Genomic DNA, 17,722 nt, shown 5'->3' on the forward strand with positions numbered 1-17,722 from the left:
AGAGTGAGGTATGAAAGAGCAAAAGGACAAAACAATATTATAACATTCTTCCCCTCTAGATATAAAATTGGTTACATCACTTCATAAGTAATCAATCCCACCCATATCGGTTCGCAGCCCTTGACACCCAGGTTGATCTACGTACTGGAGGCGATGCAGCCTCTGTTCTAATTTCAGCTTCTGGGTGAAGTCCCATACCTTCTAGAAACTTTTGATGGGTTGTCGTGGGTGACACTGGAGATTGAGATGGTATGGCCTCTCATGACAATGAAACAGAAGGTAGTTCTTGATTTTTAGAAACATAATTATCCCTAGGGCATGGGGCCAAGTCACGTAAGGAAACCGTTGACTCTCCTCCGCTGGGATGTCTAATGTTAGCATATGTTGGGTTAGCAGATAATAGTTCAACTTCATCCACTAGGGGTTCATTTTTGCTTGTTCTGACAAACTTCCTCAATAATACCGGTCCTGACGACATAAGCTACGAAGGCAGAGAGCTCCCCGAGGATGAGCGGCGCGGAAATCCAAAAAAGTGTTCATGGGGTATGACATTAGTTGCTGTCGACAGAAGGGATATAAGTGAATGTATCACATCAGTGAGTACTAATTCCCAGTGCAAACCTGGAAGATTTCGAGACCTGAGTGCCAGCTGGATTGCCTTCTATTCAGTACCATTGAGCCGCTCCACTTGCCCATTATCGATTGGATGAAAAGGGGTAGTTCGACTTGTTGCAACCCCCTTCTGTGTGATATAGGTTTTGAGCTCCCTGGACATGAATAAGGTTCCTTGATCAGAATGTATATACTGAGGCATCCCACACAGGCTGAATAATTGTTCTAAGCACTTAATCACTGTAGTTGTGTTCATGTTGGGACATGGAAAAGCGAAAGGAAAACGAGAATATTCATCAACCACAATAAGTAGATATGGGTTGCGTGAGGCCGTCGGAACTGGTCTTTTAAAGTCAATGCTTAATCTATCCATTGGTTGTGTCACCTTGATGAGTGTTCCTTCTTGGAATTTGTAGAATCTTGGTTTCAATTCTGCACCTATCCTGCAAGAAGCACAGACCTTCTTAACGTCCTCAGTGGAAAAGTGAAGATTTTTCGATCTCACAAAGTGCAACAAGCGAGTCACTCCTGGATGGCACAGATTCCCATGTAGTTCAGTGAGGGAAGATGACGTAGAAACCACAGAACCGCAAAAAGCTCGGGTGAAGGCATCAGGAACCACATTCTCTTTACCGGGGCGATAATGTACTGTATAACTGAAGGCTGCGAATTCCATCCGCCATTCCTGGATCTTATTATTCTTAACTTTAGTGCGTTTCCTGTTATCAAACATGAAGGCCACAGAACGTTGGTTTGTAACGAGATCAAAATGTTGTCTAGCAAGAAAATGATTCCACTTATGTACAGCCTCCATGATAGCCATGGCTTCCTTCTCTACGATGTGATAGTGAACTTCACTTCCTTGTAAAGTCCTAGACATGAAGGCCACAGGCCTGCCATTCTGGTTGAGTACTGCTGAGAATGCTACTTCCGAGGCATCTCATTTGACCTCAAAAGGCAAATTTTCATTCATAGAGTGCAGTGTTGCTCCTTCAAATTCTTGTTTGAGTAGTTCAAAAGCCTGCAAAGCTTCTTCATCTGAAGGAAATTTCTTTACTCTACCCTTAAACCTGCACTCTTTGGTGTAGATGCAACAATTCCTCCTTTACTTAAACCACATGGCTCAGTCACTCACTGTCCAAAGGAAAAGGCAGCCCTTTTGGCTGATGTTTTTGACAGTAAGCAGAGTAATGAAAAACTTGAACTTCCTCATTCCTGTTTTCCTGAGGCTAAACTAACTAGCTTAGCTTTTCGATCTTGTGAGATTAAAGTTCTGTTGATGGACCTTGATGCTTATGGAGGTGTAGACCCCAATGGTATTTTTCCTTTGTTTTTTATAAAGACAGCAGATTTCTTAGCTCCTAAGTTATCTGTTATTTTGCGCAAGTTAGCAAGAAGAGGAGCTCTTAGCACTTGTTGGAGAATTGGTAATGTTACTCCTCTATGTAAATGTGTTTGTGGTAGCTCAAGTCCCACTGATTACCGCCCAATTTCCATAACTCCCATATTATCTAAAGATTTTTGAATGTCTTCTTGCAAAACGTCTTCATATGTTTGCTGAAGGTAATCACCTACTCCCTAGTTTGCAATTTGGTTTTCGTAAAGGCCTTGGAGTATGTGATGCCCTTCTTACAATCTCCAATGCTGTACAGAAATCCCTAGATTGTGGTCAGGAAGTTCGTATGATTGGCCTTGATTTTAGTTCTGCCTTTGACCGTGTTAATCATGAGGCCCTTGTTTTCAAACTGAAACAGTTGGGAGTGAGTGGGTCGTTTATTAGTATTATCATTGATTTTTTAAGTAATAGATCTCAAAGAGTTGTTGTTGATGGGCACGATAGTGAGTATAGGAATGTGATATCCGGTGTTCCACAGGGTAGTGTTCTTGGCCCATTACTTTTCATACTATAAACACATAACATGTGGTTTGGCCTAGAAAACAAGCTTGTTGCATATGCAGATGATACTACTATCTTTGCATCAATTCCATCCCCTGAATGTAGATCTGGGATTGGTGAATCCCTTAATAGAGATTTAGCTAAAATTAGTGCATGGTGGAAATTATGGGGTATGAAGTTGAATCCTAAAAAAACTCAAAGTATGATTGTAAGTAGGTCAAGGACGGTGGCTCCTCAACATCCGGATCTCAGTATTGATAATGTTTCTTTAAATTTGTATGACTTTTAAAATTTTAGGTGTGATTCTCGACAGCACATTTACTTTTGAGAAACACATTAGGTCTGTGTCTTCTTCAATTGCACAAAAAATTGGCTTATTGAGAAAGTCTTACAAGATTTTCGGTGATCAATCTATTCTGAAAAAGTGTCTTAATTCTTTCATTCTACCTTGTTTTGGGTATTGTTCTCCTGTCTGGTGTTCAGCTGATTCTCATCTTAATTTGTTGGACAGAAACTTACGGTCTATTAAATTTCTTATTCCTGATCTAGATATTATTAATCTTTGGCACCGTCATTCAATTAGTTCATTATGCATGTTACATAAGATTTTTCATAACTCTGACCATCCTTTACATTCAGATCTCCCTGGACAATTCTATCCTGTTCGTAATACTAGGCAGGCAGTTAATTCTGTACCAACCGTGTTTCACACAATTGTACATAATTCCTTTTGTATATATTATGCTTGTATCTTCGCTCCTCCCTCGCACTAAAACGAACATGAAAATTCCTGTCTGGTTTTTCCTCTGTGATATTGTCTGTCTTGTGAACTTGTCATGTCCTGTTGCCTTGAGGTTTTGTATATAAGGAGAGTGTTCCACAACAATATAACTCAGTCGTTTCCAATCTGCCTTTGATTTTACAACTCCTCTCTCGGCCCGTCACATTGGTGACCCCGGAAGTCGACTCGCTCCCACCGCCTTCCACCCCCACACCCTCGCCCCTTCATCGTTGGTACTATGGCGGACTCTACGGCAGTTGGTGCTGTGGCCGCTCCATTCAAACTTTCATCGTTTGCCAGCGGAGAGGCGTTTGCTTGGTTTCAGCGCGCAGAAGTCCAGTTTCGTATCAGGGGCGTGACTCGCTCAACCACCAAAGCGGATTATGTTCTCGCGGCGATACCCGAGGACACCTTCCCAGAAATATCCGACTGGCTTTGTGAACAAGGAGACACCCTAATAGCGTATGACGACCTCAAATCATACCTTCTGCAGCAGTACTCGCCGTCGCCAGCCGCCCGTATAGCAAAGCTTTTTCAGCTCTCGCAACAACCGTTGGGGGACCAAAGGGCTTCGCTTGCCCTCAGGGAAATGACCAGTATCGCTCGCCTTCAACCTGCCGCAGACGGCTCTCCTCGTGAGGTGAACCTACTCCGTGCCCTTTGGATACGCCGTTTACCTGAACCTGTGCGCGCTGCCATACCCGATGTCGATAGTTTACCCATAAAGGACTTGATGACCAAAGCCGACGCCCTTATGGACAGCCACTTCAAGACCTCCATCAACGCCTCCACCCCTGACGACGAGGATGCCTATTCAACGTCAACCGAAGCTGACATGAATGCTGTAGGACATACACGCCTACCCCGTGACGTGCCGAAGCGGCGACAAAGCCGCCCACCACCCACCAATCGCTCGCGCCCCAACGAACGACTTCTACAGCCACTTACTACCTCCCATCCGCCGCAGTTTTGCTACTACCACTTCAGATTCGGGGCAACCGCGAAGAAATGTGCCAAAGATTGTCAGTGGCCAAAAAACGTGCAAGTAGGCCATCGCTTGTGGCGGTGGCCTCCCCTGTTTCTAATCTTTTCTTTTTACAGGATGCAGGAACGGGCGTGCGATTTTTGGTAGACACGGGTGCTTGTCGTTCTCTTTTGCCAAGGAAACTCTTCAAGGCACAACGTAGTCTGTCTACATCTGCCGACGTCCGCTTGGTAGCTGCCAACGGATCTGCGATACCCACCAATGTGACGGGCCGAGAGAGGAGTTGTGAAATCAAAGGCAGATTGGAAACGACTGAGTTATATTGTTGTGGAACACTCTCCTTATATACAAAACTTCAAGGCAACAGGACATGACAAGTTCACAAGACAGACAATATCACAGAGGAAAAACCAGACAGGAATTTTCATGTTCGTTTTAGTGCGAGGGAGGAGCGAAGATACAAGCATAATATATACAAAAGGAATTATGTACAATTGTGTGAAACACGGTTGGTACAATTCTAATAGCCAGGCCTTCTCCATCATGAGGCTCGAAACTACACAGTATTCTAGAAGTTTTATTCCAGCTGTTACCAAGTTGTGGAATGATCTTATTGGGTAGTTGAATCAGTAGAACTTCAAAGTTGGAGCAAATGTTTTTAGGTTAACCAGGCTGACATGAATCTGTTTCTAATCTTTTCTTTTTACAGGATGCAGGAACGGGCGTGCGATTTTTGGTAGACACGGGTGCTTGTCGTTCTCTTTTGCCAAGGAAACTCTTCAAGGCACAACGTAGTCTGTCTACATCTGCCGACGTCCGCTTGGTAGCTGCCAACGGATCTGCGATACCCACCAATGTGACGGGCCGAGAGAGGAGTTGTGAAATCAAAGGCAGATTGGAAACGACTGAGTTATATTGTTGTGGAACACTCTCCTTATATACAAAACCTCAAGGCAACAGGACATGACAAGTTCACAAGACAGACAATATCACAGAGGAAAAACCAGACAGGAATTTTCATGTTCGTTTTAGTGCGAGGGAGGAGCGAAGATACAAGCATAATATATACAAAAGGAATTATGTACAATTGTGTGAAACACGGTTGGTACAATTCTAATAGCCAGGCCTTCTCCATCATGAGGCTCGAAACTACACAGTATTCTAGAAGTTTTATTCCAGCTGTTACCAAGTTGTGGAATGATCTTATTGGGTAGTTGAATCAGTAGAACTTCAAAGTTCAAAGTTGGAGCAAATGTTTTTAGGTTGACCAGGCTGACATGAATCTTTTTATAGTTTATATATGACATATCTGTTTTTGACGTTGTTAATAGTTTACTGTTTATAGGACATATCTGTTTTGACGCTGTTACTGTTCTTAGAATGATATATTGTTAATTTATTCTCATCATTTATTCATTTCCTTATTTCCTTTCCTCACTGGGCTATTTTCCCTGTTGGAGCCCTTGGGCTTATAGCATCTTGCTTTTCCAACTAGGGTTGTAGCTTGGCTAGTATTAATAATAATACTAATACATTTGCCAGTGGTTGAATCTTAGCAGAAAAATTCTGTATCCATTTAGCGTAATAAGCAAACATACCCATTGCCCTCTTTAAAGATCCTTGACTAGTGGGAGGTGGTAGTTCTTGTAGAGGCCGGAGTCTTTCCATGTCAGGCTTATTACACCATTCTCCACACAGTAGCCAAGAATATTAATGGTACATACATATTAATTTAGCAAAATATGAATTTGGTAAGGCAAAGGTTTGTTATTTGGGTTACGAGGTTGGTTTGGGTCAGGTGGCACCTAAACAAGCCAACCTCGAGGCTATCGTAAATTTAAGGAGGCCGTGCAATGTCAAAGAGGTTCGGCGAGTGCTGGGCATGACTGGTTATTATCGCAGATTCGTGCGAAATTTCTCGGACATTGCTCAGCCACTTACCAAGTTGTTAGAGAAAGGGCAGAAGTTTGTGTGGTCTTCTCAGTGTGAGGAAGCATTTATTAAACTTAAGATGGTATTAGTATCTAATCCAATATTGACTTCTCCTAATTTCCAGAGACCCTTTATTATTGCAGCGGATGCCAGTGACATAGGTATTGGGGGTGTCCTTTTTCAAAGGAACGAGGTAGGAGAGGTTCATCCTGTATCATATTATAGCCGAAAGCTACTGGCCGCCGATAGAAAATATTCCACCATTGAAAAGGAGGCCCTCGCCTTGGTGCGTACTCTTGTGCATTTTAAGCCTTATGCGACAAATTTTTCTTTTCCCATAGAAATATGAACAGACCACAACAAATTGGTTTTCATCGAGCGCATGAAAGGAGCCAACCAAAGAATTTTACGTTGGGCTCTGCAATTGCAAGAATTCTCGCATGTGAAAAAACATGTTAAGGGATCAGAGAATCGAATTCCCGATGCTCTTTCAAGGATATAGATTTGATCACGACTTGGCTCTCCCTCCCCTCGGCCTTCTCGTCTCTTCAATTGGTTTGCATTAATCTTAGAGATGTGAGGATGAGTATGAGTGTGTGTTTCGCTTGGAGTTTGGTTTATCAGTTATTAGGTTTTCTTGGTGAGGTATTTGATAATTTTGTCTGTTTTCTTTTGAACCAAAGGAAAACCTGTAGTGACCAAAGTGCGGGCGGTCATTACTGTGGTAGTGTCTGTTATGTGTAAACTCAATGTTATTGGCTGAATTTGAGACAGTCAGTGTCTGGTGGTTACTATTTTGTGCTGATTTGACCTTTTCGTTTATTTTGATTTATGTTTTCTCTGTTGTTTAGGCTGGTAAGTTTTCTTTGTGTGACAATTCAGTTATTGATATTCGTTTGTTGTAGTGTTGTTAATGAAAATTCTTATTTCAGGTTTCACCCCGAGACTTTACTTTGTCTTGAGAGTGATGCGTTAATCATTTCCTCTTTACAGGTTTCATGTTTTGTATTAAAAAAAAAAGAAAAAAAAAATTTGTTTTTGTTTTTGGGGAGGAAGGTATTAGAAAATCTAGATCAGCCTTGTTTTTCCAGGTTTAATTACTAGTTTTTAAGAATCATTTTGTGGGAGAATAGCCTTTGTTTTGTATGAACATTTGTTTATTTTATCTTTGAAATTTAAGTGTCCGTTGTCTGGTCATTTTAAGTGTTTAGCGGAAAGTGCTTTATTTAACGATTCTCAGTGTGGTTAGGCGCCTCCTCCACGGTTGTTTATATTACCGAACTATCGTTTTAACGATTGTTTTATATATATATATATATATATATATATATATATATATATATATATATATATATATATATATATATATATATATATATATATATATATATATACACGAGTGTTTGTGAACGCGACTTGATGTCAGGACGTTGGTGCTCGGACAGAGTTCAGTTCGGGCTTGAGCACTCCCTTGATATCATACCTTTAGCAGCATACTGTTTTTGGACTTTGGATGACGATTTTTTGGCAGTTTATAGAGTGACCAGGTAGAGTTATTTATGGGGGGTTGCGGCTTATCCCCCCAAGAATCGCGTCGCCAGGAGGCCATGTCAGGGCGAGAAGTCATTCAGCTACCGTTTCATTCAAATGTCGATCACAGGTCACTTCAGTCATCTCTGCAGTGATTTAGTTTGACATTCTTCGAATAAAACCATAGTTTTGATTATTTATATAATCTAGATTATTATTTATATAATGCCAAACAACTGCGCCGTATTTGGTTGTTATTCAAATAGTAGAAAAAAAAAGGAGGTATCCTTTTTCCGATTCCCTCGTGATGAGGAAACAAGAAGGAAATGGGTTCATCGTTGTAAGTGAAAGGACAACTTTAACCCTACTACTCATCGCATATGCAGTAAACATTTTGAAGAAAATGCATATAAGAGAGACCTGCAACAGGAACTTCCTGGATCACGAGCTCCAGCAATGAAATACAGACGTCTGAAGAGCAATGCAATCCCAACACTTCACATGCTTCATTCACAAGGTTGGTAATCTTTCTTTTTCAATTTTTCAGTATTACTTGAAAAACCTATTTACTTTTTTTTTTAATTAGTCATACTATTTACACTCATAACAGCTGTTATCTGTGCTTATATATATGGGTTTGTGTGTACATGTACAGTATAGTAAATAGAAAGAGACTATAAAGGGAAAACTTGGCATATTCCATACCTCAGTCACGATCATACTAATACAAAGTCTTATGACAACTGATGCATATGTATATATATATACATACATACATACATATATATATATATATATATATATATATATATATATATATATATATTGTGTGTGTGTGTGTGTGTAAGAGAAAGAGAGATATTAAAATGAATGTTTTTCTTTCTACATTTCGGGTACATCTCGAATGAAAAGGATAAAAGGAGAAAAATCGGAAACGCTTAATTGCAGAAATGTAATCAGGTTCTGAAAATGAGCTTGATGATTACAACAATGTTTCCTGTGGAGAAGACTATCCTCAAAGTGAAGAAAGGGTTCATACAGCAACACTAGAAGAGTTGCAGAGTTAATTGAACAGCGTTACTTAAGAAAGAAATGATCTCCTTACAAAGAAAGAGCAGTGGGATAAAGAAAGGTTTCGTTTGTTGGAGGATTTAGAGATTATGAGAAATGAAGCATCATGTTGCAGAGCGTTTGTAGAAAAAAATGTTTTCTCCTTCACAGGTGCAAAACATTGAGTGGAAGAAATGTGAAACGTTGGGCAAATGGTGACATTAGTCGTGCAATAACATTGAAAAATTTGAGTCCTAAAGGTTATCGACACTTACGTGATCAGTGCAAGATTCCTCTTCTCTCAGAAAGTACCCTAAGGCGTTGGGCATTAAAAACCATTGTTGACCCGGGGATCTTGCACACAGTTTTTGAAATACTAAATGAAAAGGGCAAGGAAATTAATGAATATAGTCGTTTATGTGTAATTTCATTTGATGAGTGTAGTGTTTCTCAAATCTGGTATTATGACCAAGGATCAAAGACACTTTATGATCCTAAACCTCGTGTACAGTGCATTATGATCAGAGGAATAACAGAATCTTGGAAACAACTAATATATTATAATTTTGATACCAAGATTACCAAGGAACTGTTATTTGATGTAATTACAAAAGTGGAGTCTGTCGGTTTTCCTGTTGTGGCTATGGTGTGTGACATGGGTCCTACTAATATCAGTTTATGGAGCAGTCTCAATATAGGAACAGAAAATCCTTCATTTGAGAACCCCTCTGTACCAGAAAGAGAAATTCTTGTCTTCGCCGATGCTCCTCATTTAATCAAGTTAGTGAGAAACAATTTTCTTGATTCAGGTTTTGAATTACAAAATAGAAATTTTGTTCTAAGTGGATGTGTTAGGGAAATTGTCAACCGAAGTAAAAGTGATTTGAAACCCACATATCGTTCAACATAGAAACACATAAATGTAACAGGTACATAACGTATGAATGTGAGGAAAGCAGTGCAGCTTCTTTCGGAAACAACATCTAAAGCTTTAGATTTTTATGGAAGTCAGGGACTTTTGAAGAACATGTACTGGGAAGGTACAAGGGACTTTATAAAGCTTGCTGACTCCTGGTTTGATATGTTCAATTCAAGGGTACCTTATGACAGAAAAAATCTAGACATGCCTATGGGATGCAACTGTCGGAACAGAATAAAATCCTTGACAATATGAAGTGTACAGCTGAAACGATGCGAGTTTTGAAAAGTAATAAGATTTATCAGTTCCAAAAGGGACTTATTGTGTCATGTAAATCCTTGCCAAGGTTGCATGATATGTTGAAAAGTAAATATGATGTATCATACATAATTACCTCCAGACTTCACCAAGATGGACTGGAAAACATGTTTGGCTGTCTTAGACAAATGGGTGCAACCTATGATCATCCTACGCCAGTTGAAGTCAAACATAGAATAAGGTCATATTTACTTGGCAAAGGAAACTCTATAACTGGAAAAAATTTTAACTCGATGAAGGAGTGCGATTCTTCAAATATGTCGGAAGGAATGTTCAGTCAAGAGAAAAGTTGTGAAAATAATGATTCAAATGAAACTGATCTTGAAATAGAGCTTATGATTTCTGCAATGGTGTTTACCTCTACTGAAGATGAGAAGATGTCAGAAGAAGATTCAGAAAACTTTGAAAATTAATTTTATGAAAGAACTTTAGGGAATGTTGCAGACGAAGAGGGCCTTCGATATGTTAGAGGTTATGTGGCATCTAAATTTCCAGATTATCAGTTCTTAGGATGTAAACTTAAAAAAGTGAAAGGTACCTGGATTAGTGCAGTAGAGCGACATGTTGATAAATTAACGGAACCAAGTGCTGATTTTTTTTTAAATTAAAGGTAATGGAAAAAACGTTTCAAACATACAATGGAGAAAATACACTGAGACCAGGCAATGGAGTATTATACGACTTGGCACGCCATATTGAAAATTGTGTATCCTTGCCTTTTAAAGTAATAATGTTTTTTGTTAGATGTCGGATGTTTTTTTAGGATGAGAGTTCTGAATGCCCAAATTATATCAAGTAGGCAAAAAAAAAAAAAAAAAAAAAAAAAAAAGATTCATGAATTAACTAAATAATGCCATAGATTTGATTTTTTTTTACTTTTACTAAATATTTCTCATTTCTATTATGAAACCAGATACTATTATGTGTTATCTATGTATATTTGTTAGTTTATCAAATAATGTATTGTAAAATTGTAAATAAGTCTTTGTAAATAAATACCAGGTCAAATGTTAATTGAATATTTTTCAAGTCCTATCAAGCATATTAATTTATGGTTTCTATTATATATTAGAGATCCAAAATTACCAATCCACGATTTTGTATGTGCATTACAGTGACCTATATGAATTCAAAAGAACACCAAAGGTATACAAGATAACAGAGTGAAAAGGACATCACACACACTTACAGATAGGCCTAATCCCTTCGACCCAAGTTACTTATGTTCAGTTGTTCCCAAGGTTGTATTTGCCTTGACCGCTCCCACCCTGACCTCCAGGAGCGTCACGGAAATACCCCACAACTACCCCCGCGACTAAAGTGACGGTACCTCTCTCCCTTATTCTATATACCTTGATTTGGACGACGTTTCTTTGGATTACGCTTTGGACCCTCGCCTTGGTCTGTTGTCTGCAGGTTCTCTTGTCACCTGCGACTCGAGTGTCTCCTGCCTCGACCTGTGGCTCGTGTACTTCGAGTAGAGACTCGCAGGTGCTCTTGTCACCTACGACTTGAGCCAGTTCTGCCTTTCCCTGACGAGGAGGAATTCCCAGGGAATTGGTGCCGTCGCTTTCTTCTGGCACTTTCGTCTCCAATCAGCTGCTGTGGTTTTGGGAGCTTGCAAGCTCGTGAGGTGGCCTGTAGGGAGGCTGACGCCAGGTAAGACAGAGTGTCTCTGATTTTCGTTTGGGATAGCTTTCCCTTTATGGTTATGCTCTGGCGTTCAGGACCTGCCCTAATAGCTGTTATGGCAAGTGGATCATGGCCCTAGTTTTGTCTCTCCTCTAATACGTCCACTGAAGTGAGGAGAACTATACATCCTTTGTATTATTTAATCTTGTATATATATACATATATATATATATATATATATATATATATATATATATATATATATATATATATGTATATATATATATATATGTATATATATATATATATATATATATATATATATATATATATATATATATACTGTACACACACACACACACACACATATATATATATATATATATATATATATGTATATATATATATATGTATATATATGTATATATATGTATATATATATGTATATATATATATATATATATATATGTATATATATGTATATATATATGTATATATATATATATATATATATATATATATATATATATATATATATATATAGTCATATTTGCGTCGTGACTATATAATGTCAACCAGTAGGTCTATTATAGACATGGTTTTGTGTGTGTAGTTTTGTGTTGATAGGTAGGATTTATAATGGTTTTCCTGTTTTATTTACTCCGTCTTCCCTCTTTCTTGGAATTAGTATTAGGGTAATTTTTGGTCTGGCCAGCAAAATTGTTGGATCCAAATAAGTTTATTATTAATAACTGTTATTTCTCCTGTCTTTGTTAGGACTTAGCTTCTTAGTTTTAGGGAATCCAGTGTGATTCAAAGGACTGATATTTGTCCTTCCTTGTTATTAAGTTATGGTATTTGTCATATCTGACAAGGTTGATTTAAATTTTGTAATTGTTAAGTATTAAATATTGTTAAGTTTTCTTGAGTGTTTGTTTCCTCTGACCTTTAGCACTGAGTTACATTTATTACTGACAACAATTATAATAAGAACTTTTATAACAACCTCAAGGGTTGTAACAATTCCTAAGGGTTGTAACACTGCCAGAAGCTCGCAGTCGAAAGGGGTGTAGCGAATCTCGGGTGCTTTTAATGTCTTTCTGAAGAAGGCGAATGGTTGGGGCAATTCATAGATCACCTGCTCCAGGACGGCACAGCACGTAATTTTACTGGGGGGCCCCGGGGTCCTGGTAGGCCAGGGTTGTGGCCTTGCAGAGGCAATCTTTGTTTGTGTGAAGGCTTCTTGTTAAGGGGGTCCCCACTGTAGCTTCTTCAGTTTTCCCCTCAGGACGTTGAGAAGAGGGGTCATCACGCCAGCAATATTGGGTAGGAACCTCCGGTAGTAGTTTGCCATGCCGATGAATTCCTGGAGGGACTTCACGGAGGTTGGCGTCAGGAACTTGTTTATGGAATCCACCTTCGGCATCACGGGGGGCATGCCCCTTTTGGCGAGTTCGTGCCCCAGGAACTCCACCATCTCAGTCCCAAAAGTGCATTTGTCGAAGCGTACCACAAGGCCGAAGTTCAAATGAAACTGGCACAATGATAGAAAGGGTGGCATGAAGATGGGACATCAGAAGTCTTCTCCAAGAATGTGATGATAGTGTTGAACGAAGGCCAGGTTGCAGGCAGTGTTGGCAACTTCCCGTCACAAACAGGGAGTGCTGGCTGCTTCAATATCTCTCTTCTTCTCAGCCATAACAGGATTTTGGAGATAGGCATTTGTCGTCAAAAGGGAAGGTTGGAAACTGGCTCTATTAGACTTCTGGTCTTCTGTGCTTCCTATCTCGCCAGGACTTGGTTCTCATCTGATTCAGACATAGTTTCTCTCTTGTCTTATGTCCTGTCCTATCTCTTCTGGACAATCTCTTCTTGAAGTTTATATACCCATGTATGGGCGGAGCTAATTACAGTGAGCAGTCGTCATTTACATATAGGGCGTTTTTTGACAATTCTGTGTCTCGATTGGCCTCTCCAAAAACACCTACTTAGATCATGTCATGGAAGCTTCTAGAACAAATTTCTGATGCAATCTGGACAACACGTTGTCTTAACGAAAGGGCAGCACGTTTCCTTCTATGATGACATATTTCTTAAACAAGGATATCCCTCAGGCTCGGTTTCTCAAAATGTGCTGACTCCACTGATCAAGGCGATGACATCTTGGTCAAAACATGACAGTCCCCTTATCGCTGTAGGCACTCTTCCTTAAGGTTCGGGTTATTTCCCAAATGCTGACGACAGTGAAGTGATGACAAGTTTGACCAAATACTGTAGTAGTCGAATCTCGTCTCGCTGCCCACACTTTGGGAACAGATATTTTTGTCTGTTTTAATAACATATTCCTTCAATAGTATTGCATCTACATGACACTTCCCTGCACACTATTCTATCTTATTTCTCTTTATTATTACTATTATTATTATTATTATTATTATTATTATTATTATTATCATTATTATTAATTGCTAAGCTACAACCCTAGTTGGAAAAGCAGAATGCTATAAGCCAAGGGACTCCAACAGGGAAAATAGCCCAGTGAGGAAAGGAAAAAAAGGAAAAAATAGAGATTTTAAGAATAATATCAAAATAAATATCTCCTATGTAAACTTTAAAAACTTTAACTAAAAACTTGAAGATAAATTAGATAGAACAGTGTGCCCGAGTGTACCCTCAAGCAAGAGAACTCTAACCCAAGATAGTGGAAGACCATGGTACATAGCGGAAGACTAGAGAACAATGGTTTGATTTTGAAGTGTCCTTCTTCTAGAAGAGGTGCTTACCATAGCTAAAAGAGTCTCCTCTACCCTTACCTAGAGGAAAGTAGCCACTGAACAATTACAGTGCAGTAGTTAACCCTTTTGGTAAAGAAGAATTGTTTGGTAATCTGTGTTGTCGGGTGTATGAGGACAGAGGAGAATCTGTAAAGAATATGCCAGACTATTCGGTGTATATGTAGGCAAAGGGAAAGTGAACCGTAACCAGAGAGAAGGATCAAATGTAGTACTGTCTGGCCTGTCAAAGGACCCCTTAACTCTCTAGCAGTAGTATCTCAACGGGTGGTTGGTGCCCTGGCCAACCTACTACCCTTGTTTTTTGAAGTTTTAATGATTCATATATGAAAGATTCATTTTAATATTGTTACTGTTCTTAAAATATTTCATTTTTATTGTTCATGACTTCTCTTGTAGTTTATTTATTTCCTTATTCCCTTTCCTCACTGGGCTATTTTTCCATGTGGGAGCCCTTGGCTTATGGCATCATGCTTTTCCAACTAGGGTTGTAGCGTAGATAATAAATACTACTACTACTACTACTACTACTACTACTACTACTAATAATAATAATGTCTATGATCATTATTATTATTATTATTATTAGTAGTAGTAGTAGTAGTAGTAGTAGTAGTAGTAGTAGTAGTAGTAGTAGTAGTAGTAGTAGTAGTAGTAGTTATTATTATTATCTTGGTTTGTGACCTGTGACCCCTCCACCCGGATCCAGAGAGAGCCTGTTTGCGAACAACTGGCACCGTCAAAGCGCTGAATATGCGAAAAAAACAGGATGAGCTTTCTGTGTTCCTATAGGTACCAATCGGAGGAGGGGAAGGCAGTTGTACTGGTGGTTGGACCTTGCGTCATCCGGTCTACCACCTAGAGATCAAGGGGGTCCTTACAAGCCCCCTCACTAAGATGCATGCCATAAAAAGTCCTGTAGCTGTTGGATGTAGTTAGTTAGCTAAGTTGATTAGTGGGGCAGATGTAGCCAAGTCCTGCCATTCATAGTCGTAGTAACTAATGTTTGAATTCATTGTCACATTTGAGTTCCCTTTCATTCATGAGTATCTTGATTTACTTTGAACTGTTCTGTTTGTTGTGATAAGTTCGAGCACTTCAGTACAACAAGAGTTATTTAAGATGTTCTTAGTTCAAGTAAACTGATTCGAAAAGTTATTTAATTTGTGCTCATTTATGTTAAATAACTTAGAGAAATAAAGGTACTGCTAATACAGTGAAAATCTGTCTATTACCCAGGTTTCCAATTATTTTCATGTAAAATTAACATTGCATGTTACAGACTGAGGCACTTTTTGGGAGGGGATCCGTCACAGCCAGGTTGTTCTAAGCTCACAACCTGGGTAGGGTACGTTTGGCGCAGCCATTTGGGTGTAGCCATTTAGGCACGGCCGTTTGGGTGCCATCTGATTTGGCGCCTGCCTATTTGGTGACAGCTGTTTTGGGGCTAAAACGTTTGTTTTACTAATAAATCTTATTTTATTTATAAATCTTAAGAACATCTTTTTTTATTTATAAATCCGGCAGTATAGATGAACAAAATTTCAATATATCAGTTAAAATTAGAAAATATATACATATTTAGAAAAGGAAAACTAGCACTCTCCTCGTTTAGCTGTTGTTCCTGCCAACGAACGACGTATGAGTTGATATGCAGACAGAAGAATACATGAAACTGTTCTTGGATTTGAAAACATGGATGCTGTCGAGTACTTGAGAAGCCTTGCTAAAGCTACGTTACAGCTTTTAGTTTTTTTTGGCGTGTGTTTTTACATTTTTATGAGACTGTTTTACTTTTCAACAAAATATTTAAATATTTGATTGATTAGGAATTTAAAAACATTTTTTTTTACTTTTCAATAAAAGTAAAATTTTGAATGATTATGAATTTATAAATTAATTTTTTGTTTTTTACTTTTCAATAAAGGTTTTGAAGCTTTGAATGATTATGATTTGGATGGCGCAAAATCAGATGGCACCCAAACGGCCATGCCCAACTGTCAGGTGGCGCCCAAACAGTAGTGCGTAAATGACTGCACTCAAACGGCCACGCCTAATAGTCTTATTCTGCACACCCGTCAAAGCTAGATGGGGTCTGAGCAGGTCCGAGCGGAGCTCCTAGTGCTATGCACTGATTAGTTAACGAGCTGCCATGGTGGGGCTCGGGGTCAGTCAAGCTGTTCTGCTGCTCAGATCCTAAGTTGAGCGAGTCCTGGGCTGTTTGCTGATTGGCTGAGTGGTCGCCGGGAGAATCTCAGTCGCAGAGTTGCCAGGCTACTGATCATCATCATCGTCAATGTTGGTGAGACGTAGGGTGATGTTTCTATGACAGGAGGGGAGGTGGAACATCGCTCGAGTCGTTTTAGGGTTCGGGTTTTCTTGCTGGATGAGCAGGGCCTCCAGGATCCTGAGTCTTCTGCCATCCAGGGCACTACCGTTGATGGTGGTATTCATGGTGATATCATCACGTCTGATGTTCTTGTTACGCACCAAGATTTGGGACATCTTAATGGTTCCCTGTTGAACGTGGCAGGTCAATCGTTTTGATAGTCTCATTGTTGTCATTCCAATACAACGGACGGAGCATCCACAGACTAGGCATTGGTAGGAATAAATGACGTTGGACTTCTTCAGAAAGTCCTACACGGGAGGGGCCGGATTGTTCTTCATGAAGAGGGATCTTGTTCTCGTGGTCTGGTAATAGATTATCAGGTTTATATCGGTGTCCTCTTGAACAGGTGTGAAGTTATTGATGGTATTCTTCATGGCTTAATCTTGCTGGTACTCCTTGTGCATGATGCCATTGTAGTACAGGTTGACTTTAGAAGTCATGCTCTTACTGCTGGGCTCAGTCTTGTACCAGTCATCTATAGCAGGTTTAACCTCTCGATTGACCTGCTTATTAGAGTAACCATTGTTCACTAAGACCTGGCTAATCCTATCCAGCTCCTTGTGGGTCTCTGTCCAGGAAGAACAATGCGGGAGAGCCTGACGAACGTAAGCTCGTATGGTGTAGGGATTGCCATTTGGAACACTTTTCCTAATCCTGGGATTTCGGGAAAAAGGTTAGTGTTTTCCCGTGATCCCGAGAAAATCTGGGAAAATCCCTGTATTTTATGGAAAAATTAATTTTGTATTTGTGGAATGAAATATTGAAAGACTCATAGCATGTGATTATTTGATTATTTCAAAGCATTGACAGACATATCCACTATATATAATAAAAAAAGAATCGTTCAAATAAATTAACAAGCAGAAAATTAAGACTGATTAA

The sequence above is a fragment of the Palaemon carinicauda genome, chromosome 19 (genome assembly GCF_036898095.1).
Source record: "Palaemon carinicauda isolate YSFRI2023 chromosome 19, ASM3689809v2, whole genome shotgun sequence".
NCBI lineage: Eukaryota > Metazoa > Arthropoda > Malacostraca > Decapoda > Palaemonidae > Palaemon > Palaemon carinicauda.